General features: G+C 37.4%; 1 pseudogene; it reads left to right on the top strand.

Moving 5' to 3' along the window:
* The first annotated feature begins 15,665 nt into the window (after positions 1–15,665).
* Positions 15,666–17,686, top strand: LOC124993733 (IQ domain-containing protein E-like; annotated as a pseudogene).
* Positions 17,687–18,205: the final 519 nt, after the last annotated feature.

Here is an 18,205-nt window from a genome sequence, read left to right on the forward strand (position 1 = left end):
ATGTTACCATAATAGAATTACCTCCCTTCACATTTTTTTTATTTAAATAACCATCAATTAAAATATGACAGGTTTTTCTGTTATCATATTTATAGTCATATTGATGGAGATTCATTTTATTTACAGAATTATATTGATTTTGCAAGTTCCTAAAAGGCACTTGGAAAGAACAGTAATGGAATGGATGGATGCGTTGCCTTGTAGATCAATCAGTGAGAATTTCAGGGATTGTAAAGTGAGGACAAATTTACTGAGCTCAGCATTTTTATTCCTGCTGCTGTTTCTGGAACTGCAGCCAGGGACTTATTAGTATTAGTTATATACTTTCTGGAAGAGCAAGCGTATAAGAGCACAATACAGGAGATTTCTTGGCAGGGAGTTGCATTCTTTTAACTGCTTTAATTCTGGTGATTGCATTAGATGCAGTTCATCTCTGATGAAATGCTCTCAGCCAAGACCTAGGAATATATCAATAGGAGCTGATGCCTCATTTCTTTGAGCAGGGTACTCAACTGCAGATGTAGGCATGGATAAACTTAAGTGCAGTTGCAATAGAAATGAAAAAGCTAACAAATAGTTTCTGTAATATTTTATTTTATTCCCTGTAATGTCATTTTGTGGAAGATAATAATGCTACAACTTGGTGTGTGTGTGTAGAAGTCTATAAGTAAATATATGAATTTGTATATATGTGTGTGTTTATACACCAATAAAACCCATGTTAACCAGAGTCACATATGCAAATCCAGTTGATTCTGATAATAAGCAATGTAGGTAGGAATTTTTACATTTTCTGGAAATTACAAACATATTAAGAATGGGCTAGAAAGAGGCTCAAAAACAGGTTAAGTAGGGTGAAAGACCACTGAAGAATTCACTGGAGAAATAAATTTACTCCATGGTGAAAAAGAAAACAAATGGCAACCTTCAATGAAATTGATAAAATTTCCCTCCATTGAAGTGATGTTATGGAGTTCTGTGGTATAAAATTTATTATTAGAATTTGAGATGAAAATTCAGAGTCCAGTTAACCTGGGAGCAGAGCTTGGGTTGAAGGAAATGTAATGAAAGAGTAATGGCTCATCTCAGACCTAACCATAATTTTCTGACTGCACAAAATATTCACTGGGTACAATGGAATCCTGATAAATTTGGGAGCTACACTCTGGTACCCTGAGGCTTTGAAGTTCCTTTCAGAAAACTAAACAAAACATCCATGGTTGCAGATAATGGCAATAAGTTCTGTAGCTAAAATCACACAAAAAATTTCAATGTATATTTTGGGCTTTAAGTTTAAAGTTTGCTGCATGTACTATATAGTAATTCCTGTTATAATATTTCTTTACAAAATTTTTAAAAAGTAATACTAAAATGTCCAGAATTGATGAGAAAAAAAGGGGGGAATGGATTTGGGAAAACGTACCCCTATGTAATGACTCTAAATACTTAGGAGAACTGAAGAAATATATCATGTGGATTGTGATATGAAATGAGCTGTTATCTAATTGAATTATTTGTCCCAATTTCTTTCCTTATCCTTATCTCATTGTTCTACTCCATCTTCTGCCACTTAAATTTGTAGAAAAAAATTCTAGTGTCTCTCTTCTCCTTCCCTTACAAGACTAATTTAATGGCTAGATTTCTAGGAAGAGCATTTTTTTGGAGTCTATTCTTAGAGCACTCTTCTAGGGTCTGAGGGTAACTGGAAAGGAATTGAAGAATCTTAAGCCATTGATAATTCACTCTGACTTTTGTTTAGTTTAGTTAACCTTATTAAATGTCAGTCACCTTCTTACAAAATAGGAGGGTAAAATCAATAATCCCTAAAGTTTAAAAGGCCTGTAATATTACTTAGTGGGACAGTGATAAACTCAGAACCACTGTCCTTTAAACATGCTTATAACTTTATGACCTATAACCCTTCTAATGTAACACTGTTCCCTCTTTGACTCACCAATGGCTTGCCAACATTTCTTTTTTTCTTAGACACCAAAAAAAATTATACAAAAAACCCTTTAAAACCCATTCTACCCCATGCTGTGAAGCATGAAAACTGAAGATTAATTTGAAGCTCTTTCCACAATGGCTCACTGCTTGTTCCAGGACTGAAAATTCTCAGGTACTAGAATAGTTGGTGTTTTAGTTAGCTCTTTCTGTAACTGTGACTAAAACAAATGCCTGACAAGAACAATTCTAGAGGAGGAAAAGTTTATTTGGGGGCCAATGGTTTCAGAGGTTTCAGTCCATAGATAGCCAGCTCTTTTCCTTGGGGTTCCAGGTGAGGAAAAAGATCAGGGCAGAAGAATGTGCACAAGGAAGCAGCTTGAATGATGATCAGGAAACAAAGAGACTAAGCTCAGGTCACCAAATGTATACCCGAAAGGCAAGCTCCAAATGACCACCTCTTCTGACCACACCCTGTCACCTTTAGTTACCACACTCATTAAACCCATCAGGGGGATCAATTCATTGACAGGGTTAAGGCTCTCATAACCAAATAATTTCTCCTCTAAACATTCTTGCATTGTTTCACACGTGAACTTTTGGGGGACACCTCATATCCAAACCATAACAGATGGAGAACTGGGTGTGGTGGCACATGCATGTAATTCCAGCAACTCTTGAGCCTAAGGCAGAAGGCTCCCAAGTTCAAGGTTAGCCTCAGCAATTAAGTGAGACCCTAAGCAATGTAGTGAGACCCTGTCTCAAAACAAACAAACAAACAAACAAACAAACAAAACAAAAAAACAAAAAGGATGAAGCTCAGTGATTAAGAGTCCCTGGGTTCACTCCCCAGTATCCACTCTCCTAAAAAAAGGCAAAGAGAAAAAAATAGTGGAGAGATAATCCAACAAATAGGATTAAGAGGGACACTGCTGAAATAGTACAATAATCCATATTCTTGCTGTCTTGCTGTGGAAAGTTGGTAATGGTCATGGTATTGGTGATTGGGATTGTGTGTATGTGTACTTGAGTATATAAATATAATTATTTTTAAAGCTCTAACAATTTGATAACATCGCTTTTTGGCACTTTTGTCATATTTAAATATGAAATTTTTTACATAAAGATGTATTTGCTGTTTTTTCATACTAATATGTAGGATTTTTATTAGCTCAGTTGTTTTGCATTTGTGTTATATATTTACCTTTATGATGAAGTGAGCTGCTTATATACTGGTGAAAACTAGCATTTTATTATTATTATTATTTTTAGGCGTTAGTGAGTGAGTCTCACTTGGAGTTAATGATATAGTTGATCCCCTAGGTTAAGCTATGATATTTCATAGGTTTGGTACATTAAATGTATTTTCAACTCACAATATTTCAATTTATGATGGATTTATCAGGATGTTACCCCATAGTAATTCAAGGAGCATACAACAAGGATAAAAGTGTAATACACGTACATGCATCAATTATAAAAGGAAGCTAATCAACATATAGAAGACCAATGGAAGTAAACCTAGAAAGACGGATTTGCTGCAATCAGGGATCCTTGAGATTTATTTGGCAAGTAAAGCCTAAAGCTACTAATGTTGTAGGTGCTGAGGTTTGTTTGATGATTGCTGTACTTTAAGACTTATTTAGTAAAAGTGTTTAAAAGATAATGAAATATGGAAATACTAAAAATGGGGAATAAAACTAGAAAGATATTTCCATATGACTCTCAAGTAAGTAATAAAAGAACACACACACACACACACACACACACACATACACTGGAATGGAATTGAATCAATAGAGAGAAGTCTGGGTGCACAGGTGTTACTGTCTGAGTAATTGTGTTATCATTAGAAATGGGCAATACAAGAGATGATTGGATTTAATTGGGTGTTTTTTAAGGAAGATAAAGAATTTATTCTGAAAATTGTTTGGAGATGATAGCATGGTATACATGTAAAACTTCCATCCAGGTATTTGGAGACACTGGGAGACACTTTAGATAGAAGCTGGGTCACTGTCATGGGATGTGACAGTGAAATGGGAGGATATCTCCCTTGACAAATAGTAGGAAGGAAAAATAAAATGGTGATGTGACATTGTGGAAAAGCTTACATTCACAGATTATCAGGAGAAAGATAGGCTAGGGCAACAAAGAAACTGAAAATGAAAATTAAGAAGCATTTCAAGAAACCACATTTGACTGACTAGTTGACCTGCAGAAATTGTTGGCAACTTCCTGAGTATTATTGATCCACTGTGAGCTGATGTGTGCTTCACTTAAGCTTTAAATTCTCCAACCTTATATATCAAAAAGATCACACAATGGGGGGAATGAATAATGGGAATTATAAGAAGGTGCCTCTAACGAACTTGGACATAGGAACATTTTGCTTGAGAATAAAAAAACAAAACAAAATAAAACAAACAAACAAACAAAAAAACCCCCAAACCTACTGAGAATAGACATCATTTTCTCTAGACATGGCTAGAAAAATGTAATTAAAGGATAAATGCTTACATATAGAAGCTCCTTTTAGAGAAGAGAATTTTGGGATTTCAGTTCTAGCATTGTCCTGGAAGAGATGTGACATTTAAGGGACTCAGATCATTCATGAGTTAAAGGTTCTCTGCTGTGGGCAGAATTATTTCTTGAGACTTTATTGGAGCAAAATGCTCCCCATGTCACTCCTTGGGTTTGTAGTTAATTCTGTTGCATCAATCAACCTACTGATCCAATTAGTGATTATAAATATTCAAGGAAATGTGGGCACTGGAAGTGGTATTCTCCATTATGAATTAATTGTGTGAGAATTCAGTAAGTCATTTTTATCATTTATCAGGGATTGCAGTGTTACATCTCAGTTTCTGGCTGTGAAAGGTTAAAAGAGCAGATTCCAGATAGCAGTAAATCCACTTGAGTTATGTCACCTGAGAGGCTACATGGCATCCATTGCCCTAGGAGTTTTCTTCATTCTTGACTTTCTGTCATCCATTTTCCGTTTTAAGAATTCTCAAATCTGGAGTTCCCTGGTGTTAAGATAGTCTTTTCTTATTAAATGTGCAGTCAGATCTGGTAGGGGAATCATCAAATGTTACACAATTTTTGACAAATATATGCAAATGACTGGCTGAATGCCTAGATCAGTGTGGGGTAAACACACTGTCTGATTGACTGGGATGGACTTTGCATTAGATGGTTGCAGAATACTTAAATGCTTCCTGCGTTTCTGTGTTCAGGTTGCTCAAATATAGAGTCCTAAGGCTGTAGAAATTCAGTATACATATATATCACAAAATGACAAAAAAAAACTGACCTACAATTAAGATCTCACTAAAATCATAGGAATCAGTAATTCTGAGAGCTCAATTAAATTATCTTCCCTTCCATATTTGTGTTCTCTTTTAGTAGCTAGAATGAATTGACTTCTAGGAAACCCCAGAGGAAAACACTTTATAAATGAATTGGTACTTACATAAATATAGTGTTTGTCAAGACACTAAATGCTAGGAGCACAGTCTCCAGGTTTAAGCACGCTTAAGTTTTTCCATAAGAAACTTTCTTGCTAAGGAGTCAAGGGGAGAAACACCATAACATGGGTATAGTCTGCTGAAATGTTTGTTAATTGACCCATTTTATTTTTTTCTTACTAGCCAATAATCTTCCAATATCTGTCAAACATCTTCAACATCACAAATAATACAAAAAACCCCATGATTTAAATTTTTATGACCAGTAGTGCTTTTTATATAGAGAGAATTTTCTTGTTTATTTTTGTCAGTGAATACTATTGCAAATAAATTGCTTTTAAAACAAATATGATTAAGGATGTGAAATGTGAATTATGAAGCAAGATGGCTTGTGATTGAATCCTATTTTTCCCAAATATTAACTGTGGCACTGCACAATTTAATTAAACTCAATGTGCCTCAGTTTTTGAAAGATGAGAATAATAGTCGTTCTTACTGGGCTGTAAGTGCAGCTTAGTGGTAGAACATTTGCCTCTGAAAACACCAGTACTGCAAGAAAAATAGTTCTTACTCCCTAGTGTTATTTCGAGAATAAAATGATTTAAAATATGTATATCACTTAGTATAGTGTCCAAATATATTTAAATGATATAAATTGTTTGTCATTAATATTATTATATATGTATTATTTGGATAATCAGAAAACAGATTTTTCAGAGTAATAACATCCTAATTTATGAGATATTGCTTCCTATTGATGGATATTAATTAGTCTTTCATTATCAAAATATATTCAACATTTATTAAATAAAATTGAACATTTCTTTCCCTCTTTTATATTGGGATATTAAATTCCATCAACTTTTCTAACAAAAACCAAGTGATTACACCGTGACAGTAGCATGATCAAGATTTTCCGAATTGGACTAATGCTTTGATAGCTATCCAGACTGATCTGAAAGACTTTTGCATGTAATTAGTTGGAGCATTTGAGTTTGGTCAATAATGTTATCTGATTGGACAATTAGTACCTGAGGTTAGATATATCTATTTATACATAAAACTTGATTTACTTTAAATTCCTGGGAACATTTATTATAAAGGGGATCATATCAGTTATTTGATATTTGAGAGAATAAATTTTGATATTGCATAATTATTAATTATAATTATTGTCACTGAGAAATTTTTCTATTAATATCTTTGTTTAGAGCACTGAAATGCAATGTACTGTATTAATGTAAAGCAATAGAGGTATTTTGTTTTACCCTGAGGGGAACTAGTACAACTTATTCCAGTTATCACTCTTCATTCTACATACACAACACTGACCTTAAGGCCATGTTGCGTGGAAGTTGGTTCACTCCAACCTGTTTGTCTGTCACTTGCAATGATTTCTAGTGTGTATCACACAGAGCAATTTCAGTAAGTGCTTAATTCAAGTGATTTACATTCACACATAGACCACAGGGCTTGCACTTACAGATTCCATTACACAATAAGCTCTCATAACCCTCTATTTTTCTATAAAGAAGTTTAGATATTTACATTAGGCTATATTGTTTAAAATGCTGAATGTTTTTCACTTCTTCTTTCCCTGTATGTTAGGGAGAAAATGTAACTCCCCCACCATCATCCTGTGTATGTAGATATTTTTATTTTTATTTCTATATTACTACCGAATTTGGCCTGGAAGCAGGGCAAGCAAGTATAAAAGTAATGAATATTGATGTGTTCTCTAAGAGAAAACAAAAAGTCTTCAAGAAAACAGTTTATATTCAGAATCACATTAACAAATAAAAGTTCAAAACATTATTTTTAAATGTAATATTATAATTTTGAAGCTTTGAAAATAAATCATGCCAATGATAATTTCATTTATGTTCAGTTATTCTTCAGAGTAACAAAATCCTCGAAGAGTGATTTTTCTCATGTTTAAAACTTGCTTTTATTTAGTATGAGGAAATCAGGTAGATAAATGGGAAATTAACTCAGTGACATAGGACACATGCATAATGTTCATTAGAAAGCCCATCCAACACCATGCTGAGTTCACCTTGTGCCTATATGTGAAAAGACTGAGTGACAATCATTTAAGAATTAAAGCTTGGCTGCATGGTATGGAATGGGGGAGGGCTATAACAATGAGGCAATAAATTGTTTCATTCAGAATTGATGTGTTCTAGAAAGAAAGCCTTAGGTCCTGCCAAGTGCTTATGAAATGCATTATTATGTTTCTTCAGTTTTTTTATTTTATTGGTTCTTTTTAGAATGGACAGTAGAGTCCATTTTGATATACTCATATACGCATGGAAAATATCTTATTCTAATTGGGACCCTGGTCTTGTGGATGTACATGTCAGTGAGATTCATTCTGGTGTATTCATGCATCTTCATAGGAAGGTTAGTTTGGATTCAATCCATTGTCTTTTCTATTCCTATCCTCACCTCCTTCCCTTCATTCCCCTTTGTTTAATCCACTGAACCTATATTCTCCCTCCACCCCTTACTGTTGGTTAGCTTCCACATGTCAGAGAAAACATTTGATCTTTGGTTTTTGGGGATTGGGTTATTTCACTTAGCACGATAATCTCCGTATTCATCCATTTACCAACAAATGTCATGAAGTCATTCTTTATGGCTGAATAATACTCCATTATGTATAATATAACACATTTTTTATCCACTCATCTGTTGAAGGGTAACTACCTAGGCTGGTTCCATAGATTAGCAATCATGAATTGAACTGCTATAAACAAACATCGGTTGGCTTCATCAGTGTAGTAGGCTGATTTTAACTGTGGATATATACCAAAATTGGGGTAAAATTGGGTCAAACTGTGGTTCCATTCCTAGGTTTTTGAGGAATCTCCATACTTTTTTCTAGTGTAATTGCACCAGTTTGCAGTCCCACTAAAAACATATGAGTGTACTGTTTTTCCCTCATCCTCATCAACATTTATTGTTACTTGTACTCTTGATAATGGTCAAACATCTCAGAAACTTCCAGTTAAAAGCCTAAGAATGAGGATTTGGTGCTTTTATTGAGAAAATAAACCAGATGATGGTTATTTTTCCTTTTACTCTGATGATTCCTTTGATAATTGAGAACAATTTAAACCTTTTACATGGGAGCACATGTGTACACAAATGTGTAGTAATTCTGTCATGCCTCTAACTCAAAAATTGGAGTTGTAGCTGTGAATCTAAGCATGCACATCAATAAAGAATCTTGCACACATCAAGAAAAGTTTTAAAAAGAGAGACGAGTTTGCATTAATATACCATACCTACATGTTGTATGATGATACCGCTGATTGCTTTTAAGAATAGCACCTAATCTGAGCCTTTTTTGTTATCTTCTTATTTCCAACATTATAAAAAGATTATTTTGAAATCCGCCCTTTTTAATTTGGCCCCATCAAAATTATTTCCAGCTTGTTGAACTTCTCAGTATTTCTAACTAATGTTATTTTGATCAAACCTGATCTGTTTACCTTCTTTTTTCCCATTGCTAGTTTTCTGGTATCTTGGGAGAGGGTGAAAAATGATTCATCAATTTTTTATAATCCTTTTCTAATACTTTTAGCTTAACCTTCTTGGCTCTATGTTGTTTGCTTGGCAAAGGGAAAAGAGCTTCATGTTCTAACCATTGGAAAATAGTTTTAATGTGTTTTAAATATGCTACTACTCTTGGAGCTATCTAGCTAGCCAAGTCTTACATTTGTCTGAGTTCTTCCTTTTACTCCTGTGTTTGAGATTAAAAGTCATCCTGAAGAGTGCACTTGGTTAGTAATGCTTTAGTATGGCTATGTGTCTACGGAGAAGAGGAACTGTGTGTTCTACAGTCTGAGCAAACTATTCTCCAGGAGACTCATAGTCATGTGGAAATTAGTAGAGCCTTTCCCCACAGTGAAGTAACAGCCTTCTCTCCAAATGCTGACTGTCCTCATGCTGCTTCCTGTTCTCCAGTTCTCAGCCACTGCACTTGCTTTGCCAAACCTTATCTCTGTCAGGCAACAGTCTAACTACTGGCTGAATCTGCTAAATAAAAATATGAGACTCTAAAGCAGCAAGTTCTCTAAGTGTGGATTATAGATGAATCTCTATTATATCTTATGTGACATTATCTCACATTGATTAATGAATATGAAATTATAGTTGGAATACTAAATTACACAGATCTGGTGTGCTCTACTGAAAATTAGTGTAACATAGTGTAGCATATATTTAAGAAAGCTGGAAGAAAAGACTTGGAATGTTTTCATCATAAAGAAAAGATAAATGTTTGAGGAGATAGATATGCTCATTTAAACATTACACAATATACACAGGCAATGAATATGGTTCCCCATTATTATGTAAAAACTGTAAAACTAAACAGATTTCAAATACAGCATATTTGCATTTAAAATGATCTTCCTTATCCTAATTATAATAAGGAATTCTAGAACTTTTAAGTCTTTATATGTAAATTGTGAAAGATACTTCTGATTGCTTTAGTTCAGGGATTGACAGACTTTTTCTGCAAGGGGCCTGGTAAGTATTTTAGGTTTTTTAGACCACATAGTGTCTGTGGTATTCACTCATCTTTGCTTTGTAGCATGAAAGGAGTCACAGACAATAGGTAAACAAAAAATGTGACTGTAGCTTGCTAACAACTGTCCTATCAAATAGCTTCTTCCCTCATTTCTCTTTTGAAGCCCAGTTTTGTTGAGTTATCAGGTTGGTGAGCACATGCTCAGGAATGTAGGCTTCTTCCTCCATTTCAGTGATGAAGCAGGATTGATTTAAACCAGTCATTCCAAAGATCACCTTTTGTAATTTTTTTTGAATGGTGATTGGTTCCATTCATTTCTGGTACATACGTAAAAGGAAACGTGTTGGGGCCTCTGGTAATTATTTTGTGGGAGAAGTGGCATGTGAGAAAAGCAGGCTCTTTAGGCAGCTACACAATGAGGTTGTAAGAATAACACATCTATTAGTACAGACAAAGATAATAGTGATCATTCATGCTAACTTCAAGTAATTCATTGCCTTCCCAAATCTGTAGATCACATTGGTACCACATCTTTTGATAGAGACTTTTATATTTTAAAATTATGTTTTTATTTGTATCATAAGCAACTACAACTCACAGTAAAGGTAATCTAAAAATTCCAAGATCATAAATATTTTTAAAAACTATCTTTTCAAAACATATTGCAAAATTATAAACCTTTTAAAAAGATCTCAGAGAGCAAAGCACTATTGTTTAATAATTTTTATGTGTATAAGAATATTTTCTAAGATTTAAGAGAAATTATAAAATAAAATTTAATATAGGGACTTGAGGGAGAATTTATAGGTTTTAGGGAGATTAATTATACTTACATGCATACATACTCTATTCTTTAATTGGGAATGAATAAATGCATCTCATATTGAGTCAGTTATGAGGTATGAAGCCACATAAGTCAGACTCCAAATATTAATAATTAAGCAAATTATTTTTCTTCTTGGTTTCTTTCTTGTACAAGATGTATCACTATAGTTGATCACACAGTGGTGGAATCCTGTAATCCCAGCATCTCTGGAGGCTGAGGCAGGAGTATTGCAAGTTCTAGACCAGACTCAGCAACTTGGCCATACTCTGTTTCAAAATAAAAAATAAAAAGTACTGGAGATGTAGCTCAGTGGTACAGTGGCCCTGGGTTTAATTCTTAGTACCAAGAATAAATAAATAAATAAATAATAAGAGAATAAAAAGAAAAATAGACTCATTACCATATATTTACACTGTACATATTTCATTGTATCGTAAAACTCCACGCAACTAAGCTGCTTAGTTACTAAAACTGGAAAACTTTATATTAACCCAGAAATATCTTTGTCTTTCTATTTATTTTCATATTCAAGTGGAAACTTATTTCAAATTTTCCCCAGATTTAAATCTCAATTTTAAATCTTGCCTGTCAAATGGGAAAAACTTTAATTGCAACCCCTTTCTCACTCATTAGTCATGGGATAAAGACACCAATTTATTTTAAAAGCAAGCTCTTTTGCCTAGAATTATTTCCCCCTTAATACAGGGCCTTCCTGCTTTCTATTTAGTGAATTTATTTTTTTTCTTGTTGGACATTCTGTTTTAATTTGTTTCCCTGTCCTGTTTAATTTCTTCCTGATTTATAAAAGTAAAACATAACCACAAGAGTCAGGTTTTGGATTCTGCTTTAATGACATCTGAAGGAAAAACAAGAAGAAGAAAATGGCTTTTCCGAAGGATCGTCCTCTTGCCTTATTTTATTGCTGTTCCCTTTGGGAGTAATTGTCAGGTCTGGTCAGTCTCAGGAAAAGGCTCTCACACCAAATGACACATATATACCTCTGAGGTATAAATGCTGTTTCCCCAATAGATGAATGAATACTGTACGTGGTAAGTATATGCAGCTGCTCCTTTGGTAGTGGTATTTGGTATTATTTAGAAAGGTTGTAGAATCTTCAGAATCATATCTATCAAACATTTACAAGAAATTTGAAGGTTTTTTTCCCTGAAAGAGTCTTATGGGTTTGTAATGTGAAGATCTTTTTTGCTTATGGAAGCATATAAGGTCTAGTCTTCCAGCTACCCTAAACTGTTTTGACCCTATGCAATTTTAAAAAGTGAGAAGAGTTCACGGACTTCATTGTGGTACATCCCAATGAGAATATCAAATTAGTTACAAATATCAAAAAATTTAAATTTCCTGGAGGAGAATTGCCCCTGTCTTGTAGAAGTTAATATCACCTAAATGGCTGTCAGTAGGTTAAGTTTTCCTTTGGTAGGAAGTGTACTAATTAGGATGAAGCAATATTCCAATTCAGGCTCTTATGTCCATATAACATAGTCCGAATGGCCTAAATAGAAATATATTTCTACAGGTAAGCTGGGATCCCAAGATCAGGGAGTCATCATGGTTGGATTCTGGGGAGGGCCCTGTTCTGGGTTGTAGACTTAGGACATCATGTTGTGTTCACAAATGATGGAAATAGAGGGAGAGTTCTTTGATATCCTTTTCATAAGGACACTGATCCCATTAGGTAGAATCCATTATCCTCTCCTAACTACTTGTCATAGGCCCTTCCTTTGAATACCATCCCATTGGAGGCTAGGATTTCAACATTAATTTTAGAGAGCAGAGTTCAGACAGTTGTAGGCAATATGTATTTACTTGTGTGAGTGTACATGTGTGTGCATGTATGTGTACGTGTATATGAATCTGTTTATATTCTATCAGTATTATAGTATAGACATTATTTAATTATTTGATAAAAGGTTATGGAATAACTTGGAACACATGAATAATCTGTTCAACAGATAATAGGTATCACATGAAAGCAGAAAACTAAAACCTGAATTTTATTGCCAACTCTACAACTCACTAGTACTTGTGCATTTGTAGGATAATTACTCTTGAAAGGATCATCTACAGAATGATAGGCACGAACTAACCTGTGAAATCTATATTATATACTGTTTCATAACAATTTACTATCACAAAATCTCAGTCCTATCAGTAGAGTTGTCTCTTCAAGATCTCAGTAGACTCAAATCAAGGTGTAGGCTGGAGCTATGTTCTCATCTGATGCTCAGAGTCCTCTTCGCAGGTCTTTGAGGTTGTTGGAGTAATTATGTTCCTTGTGGTTGTAGAACTGAAGTCCCTAGTCTCTTGCTGTCTGTGGGTCAGGGGTTGCTGTTTTCTGAGCTTCTTTCAGATTCCAGCCATGTGACCCTCTCAAAATATGGCAGTTTACTTCTTCAACATAAACTTAATTCTATTTAACAACATGACAATTCCATTCCCCATTGCTGTGATAAATGTTATAATATGTGATAGGAAAGAGCAACTATCCTAGCACTATCATAGATCCTTAAGAGGAGGTATCGATCAGGATGTGTATACCAGGAGCAGAGATCTTGAGGCCCATCAGAAATCTGCCTACAACATGCATATATTCAGATTTGAGTTGCTACAATAATTACAAGACTACTAAAAAGCTTCTGGCAAGAAGTGAAGAGGAGGAATGTCCACAGTCATCTGCAGGAATGGAATACCCTGGTTGGGTCTATCTCACAGTTTTGACATCCTTTAGAGATTTCCATATTTATTTTGTTAAATATCCCCTTGAATGCAGCAGACTACACAGAGCTGACTACTTATTATTCAAAGTAGTACCTTCTGTGTGAATTTTTTATTGCTGTCATAACAAATTGATAAAAGTGGCACCTTAAAAAGCCCACCAATTCACTGTCCATTTAATAGAACAGAAGTTCAGACACAGTTGGTTTAGCTAGTTTATGTTCTATGTTCTATGAAGTCAAAATCAAGGTACCAGCAGTGCTGATTTCCTTTCTGGAAGTCCTGGGAATAAATGAACTTCCAAGCTTGTTTTAAACACTGGCAGAATTCTGTTCCGTGTAACTACAGAACTGGGAGCTCCATTTCCTTGTTGACTGTCCACTGAGGGTCATCCTTAGCTTCTAGAAGCTGCCAAACTCTTGATTCATTCCAACTCTCCACCTTCAAAACCCACAATAGCAGGTTGTGTCGTATTCACGCTTCAAATATTAGATCCCCTTTTTTCATAATATCTCCTCTGTCTTCTCCTCTGACATTCTTCTATCTCAATCTTTTGATTTTAATGGCTCATATGATTATATGGAATATATCTTGGCAAATCCAAAATAATTTCCCTATGTTAAAGTGAAGGGGATCAGAATATGCCATCCCATAATATGCCACTTAGGCATAAGAATTATTTTGAACTGATGTCATTTGAGAATCAACAGGTATTGGCAGAGTTCTCTGCTCTACTCTTATGTGCCTTAAAGCAGGTCATAACTTTCCTTCTAATGGAGATACCTCCCCTAATCTTATACGTAGGAAAGTAAAACAACTCATATAAAAGACAGGACATTGACACCAAAATAAGTTTTCATAGGTGGACCTTACTAAAATAATCTTCATCTTCAGTTCCATTAGTTTCCTCATATATTTCCTGGTCACTTCCCCAAAATTTATTATTCATATAAATATTAATAAAATTGCTTGTCTGTTTTCCTGCTTGTCTTATTTTTTTTTTGTTAATTTAATTCATAGACACCCCAGATACAGAGGTAAGAGTATACAGAAAATATTTTCTTCCTCAAAAAGATAAGTTGATAAGTAACCTTGACCACCTCCATGACTGCCCCTCAGCAGAACTTATATTAGTGTTTGAGTAACTAAGGGGCAGGAATCTTGAGGCCATATCTTCAGAATTCTGCTTACCACATCATTTACATCTTTTTTGTTTCATGTTCTGTATGAAATATGGAGGACACAAAAATGAGGATAATGTGTTCACTGTTCATTAAGAGTTTAAATTTGGTGGATAAAAGTGATCCTTATAAAAGTTCTAGGATGGAGATGAGCAGAAATTGTAGTTGGGAAGGCTGTGAGAAAGACTGGTTGACAATGATATGCAGGACCAATTATCACCACACAGAGCATAGCTTGGCTTATTGAGGACAAACGTGAAGTAATGCTGGGGAAAGAAGAACTTAAGAAGGTCTTCTAGAAAATCTGAATTGTGAATTGTAATATTTCTTTATTCTGTTTGCACTCTAAGGGGCTATTTATAATACCTCTGTTTCCGACCAGAATTTGGAACCAAATGAGAGATGGAATAGAAGCCAGGCTGGGGAGATCAAACTGACATGGACATTTCTGATAAACCTGATACCAGAGAACAGGTTAATAAGTCAGTCTTGCCCAGTCACAATGACCACGGTTGTCAGACTTCTTGTATTCCCTTGTAAACCCAATGAAGGGCATGGGGGGGGGGGCTCAGAATTTGTGCTACTGAGGATAAACTAACCTCTGAAAGCTTCTTACAAATTTCCCTCTGAAGAGGAGAAAGTAAACTTTTGGAGAAAGAGGTTGGGGATATTATTATCGTTGAACTTTTTCCACTATGAGACAGGAGCCAGGAGAAAAAATGTTTTTTCACAAATTCTGCAAGAGCTTGATCTCAACCAGAAATAGTAGTGTCCACTCTCAATATATCCCTCAAGAATAATTTAAAGATGATAAAACAAGAGGAAAGAGCTTTGAGGTTTATAGAGAAAATGTAAATGTAAATACAAAGCCATCTATTTTGGCTAAATCATGTTACTTATGTAACTCCTCAGAAAGCTGGGGACCTGGATCGCAGTGCCCAGTGCTGCAGGGGCTGGGCAGCGCTGCAGTCATGAGCCTGAGCCCGGTGGAGGCGGCCTCTGAGACAGGAGATGACAGTCTATCTGCGATTGCCTTTGACTCAGACTTTGAGACAAAAGCAAGGAAAGGTTTCCACAAGCCTCCCACATCACCAAAGTCACCCTATTACTCTAAGCCGAGAAAAGCAGCATCCTGGCGGTCTCTCAGGACAGTAGGGAGCATGCCTCTGAGCCGCAGAAGGTCCCTAACCCCACAGAAGCTCTGGCTGGGAGCTTCCAAGCAAAGTCACGTCCCTGGGACTACTGTCTACAGAGAGAAAGAAGATATGTATGACGAGATTATTGAGTTGAAGAAGTCATTACGCACGAAGAAAAGTGATGTAGAGTTGATGAGAACAAAGCTTCAGCGCTTGGAGGAGGAAAATATCAGAAAGGATCAGCAGAGAGAACAGCTTTTGGATTCAGGTCGAGGCCCAGATTTCGTTCGGACTCTGGCAGAGAAAAGACCCGATGCCGGCTGGGTCATCAATGGGCTCAAGCAGAGGATCTTGAAGCTGGAGCAGCAGTGCAAGGAGAAGGACAGCACCATCAACAAACTCCAGACTGACACGAAGACCACCAACGTGGAGAAGATGAGATCGCCGTGGACACTCACTACGAGGAGATTCATCGTCTCCAGACTCTCTTGGCGAGTTCCAAAGTTGCAGGAAAGAGGACTCCTATGGAAAAGAAGGTGGGCATGGAAAGGCAGAAGAATATGAGCAGCACTCTTCTGAACTTGTCCTGGAGTGTCCAGGAGCTGACGGAAGAGAACCAGAACCTGAAGGAAGATCTAGAACGTGTGCTGAGCAACCCCCGCCCCCGCAACCCCCGTCTCCAAAATCAACCTGTAAGTGAACTGGAGCAAGCCTCCTCCGCTGCGAGATGCGGAATTGAAGCGGTAGAGAGCGCAAAACCGCACCGCTCAGAATCCCACAGGCTGACTCCCCTGGCCCACTCCGCCTCCAACAGTGCAGCACACTAGCATCCTCCGGACCAGAGGAGCAGGAGAGCCTGTGTGGGACAGGGAAGAGCTTGAAGGCAGAGCGGAGGGTCCTGCAGGCGCAGCAGCTGAAAAAAGATGTGGAGGTGAAGCAGCTGCTGCAGGCCAAGACCGACTTGGAGAAGGAGCTGGAGAGCGCGAGGGAAGGCAAGCAGGAGAGGCAAGAGTATGAGCAGGCTTTGCGAGAGGAAATTCAAACACTCACCAACAAGTGTCAAGAGCTGGAAGAAACAAGGAACGAGAAGCCCAGTGCTCCGATGGAGGCGATTCAGGAGGCCTCTGGAGAGTTCTGCACAACCCCGCCCAGCAACAGGCACTCTCAGCAAGACTCTGAACTGGATTCTGGGCAGGAGGGTCTCTCCCCTGCCCCTGCTCTGATGGAAGGAGAGAGGCTGCCTACAGGAAGAGGCGGGCCAGCTGGAAGGCCCATAAACACAAGGAAAAAAAAAAAAAAAAAAAAAAAAAAAAAAGGAAAGAAAGAAAAAAAGTCTGTCCTGAATAGGGCGGTGACATTGCTCCAGGCAGTTTTCAGGGGAAATCTAGCACAAGCAAAACCTGTGGTTTAGAATCTCCGGTCTGCTGAACTTTCCAGATCAGAGCTCTTCCACGCCCTGTGTCTCAAGCCCCAGTGCCCAGGCGGAGGACGGCCCAGGGCAGGAGGAGGCCATCACCATCATCCAGTCTGGCGTCTTCTGGAGACACCTGGCACAGTCAAGCACAGCAGTGCCAGCAGTAAAAGAACAGCCACCTCCACACCTGGGAGAGCTGCTGCCAGAGGCCTCCCCACCCTCCCTGACAGCTTCTCCTGGTGAGAATACCAAAGCGAACCCTGGGGAGGATGCAGAGGTTGAGCCAGGGGAGCCAGCAGGCACTCAGCCCCACTCTGGGTCCTCTCCCTTGGGGCTGCAGCCCATGAAGTCCCCAGCCCTAGATGACATCAACTCCGGTGACTCTGATGATGTTGTCTTTGTGCCATGTCTGCCCACAAAGAAAAGCCCCTCCCTGTTCTAGGTCCCTGGCCATCGTCTCCAAATGGTGACAGTTGATAGGGAGAGGTCAGGTAGGGTTAAAGTGCAAAGTACATCCTAGAGGATTCATAACTAAATTGGAAAGATGATTTATCTTCCTAGGGAAAGAATGATACCTCCTAAGCACCTCAGCATCTCCATCAGTTTTCTTGTGTTTTGCTCTTTGGTCTGTTTGAAGGATCCTGGTTGCCTTTGTCTTACTCTGTGGAGAAGCCCAGGGGCCACATTGCTCTGTCACCTTCTGCTGCAGTGCACAAAGTGGTTTTCAGTGTCCCCAGGCACATTCACCCCCCGGGGAACCAAGGAGCTCTAAGAAGACAGTGCTCTCTTTGCAACCTATACCTGCCTTCGACCTTGACCTGTGAGGAGCTGCCTCATCAGGAGTCAGTGCATGCCAACAATACTCATCCTGGATGCCATCACCAACATTGGCCTAGAGGGTTCAGCAGAAGCACCCTTGCACCTTTGGAGGTGAGCCAGGCTTCCCCAGCTCCACAGCAGA

This window comes from Sciurus carolinensis, chromosome 9, assembly GCF_902686445.1.
Source record: "Sciurus carolinensis chromosome 9, mSciCar1.2, whole genome shotgun sequence".
Taxonomy (NCBI): Eukaryota; Metazoa; Chordata; class Mammalia; order Rodentia; family Sciuridae; genus Sciurus; species Sciurus carolinensis.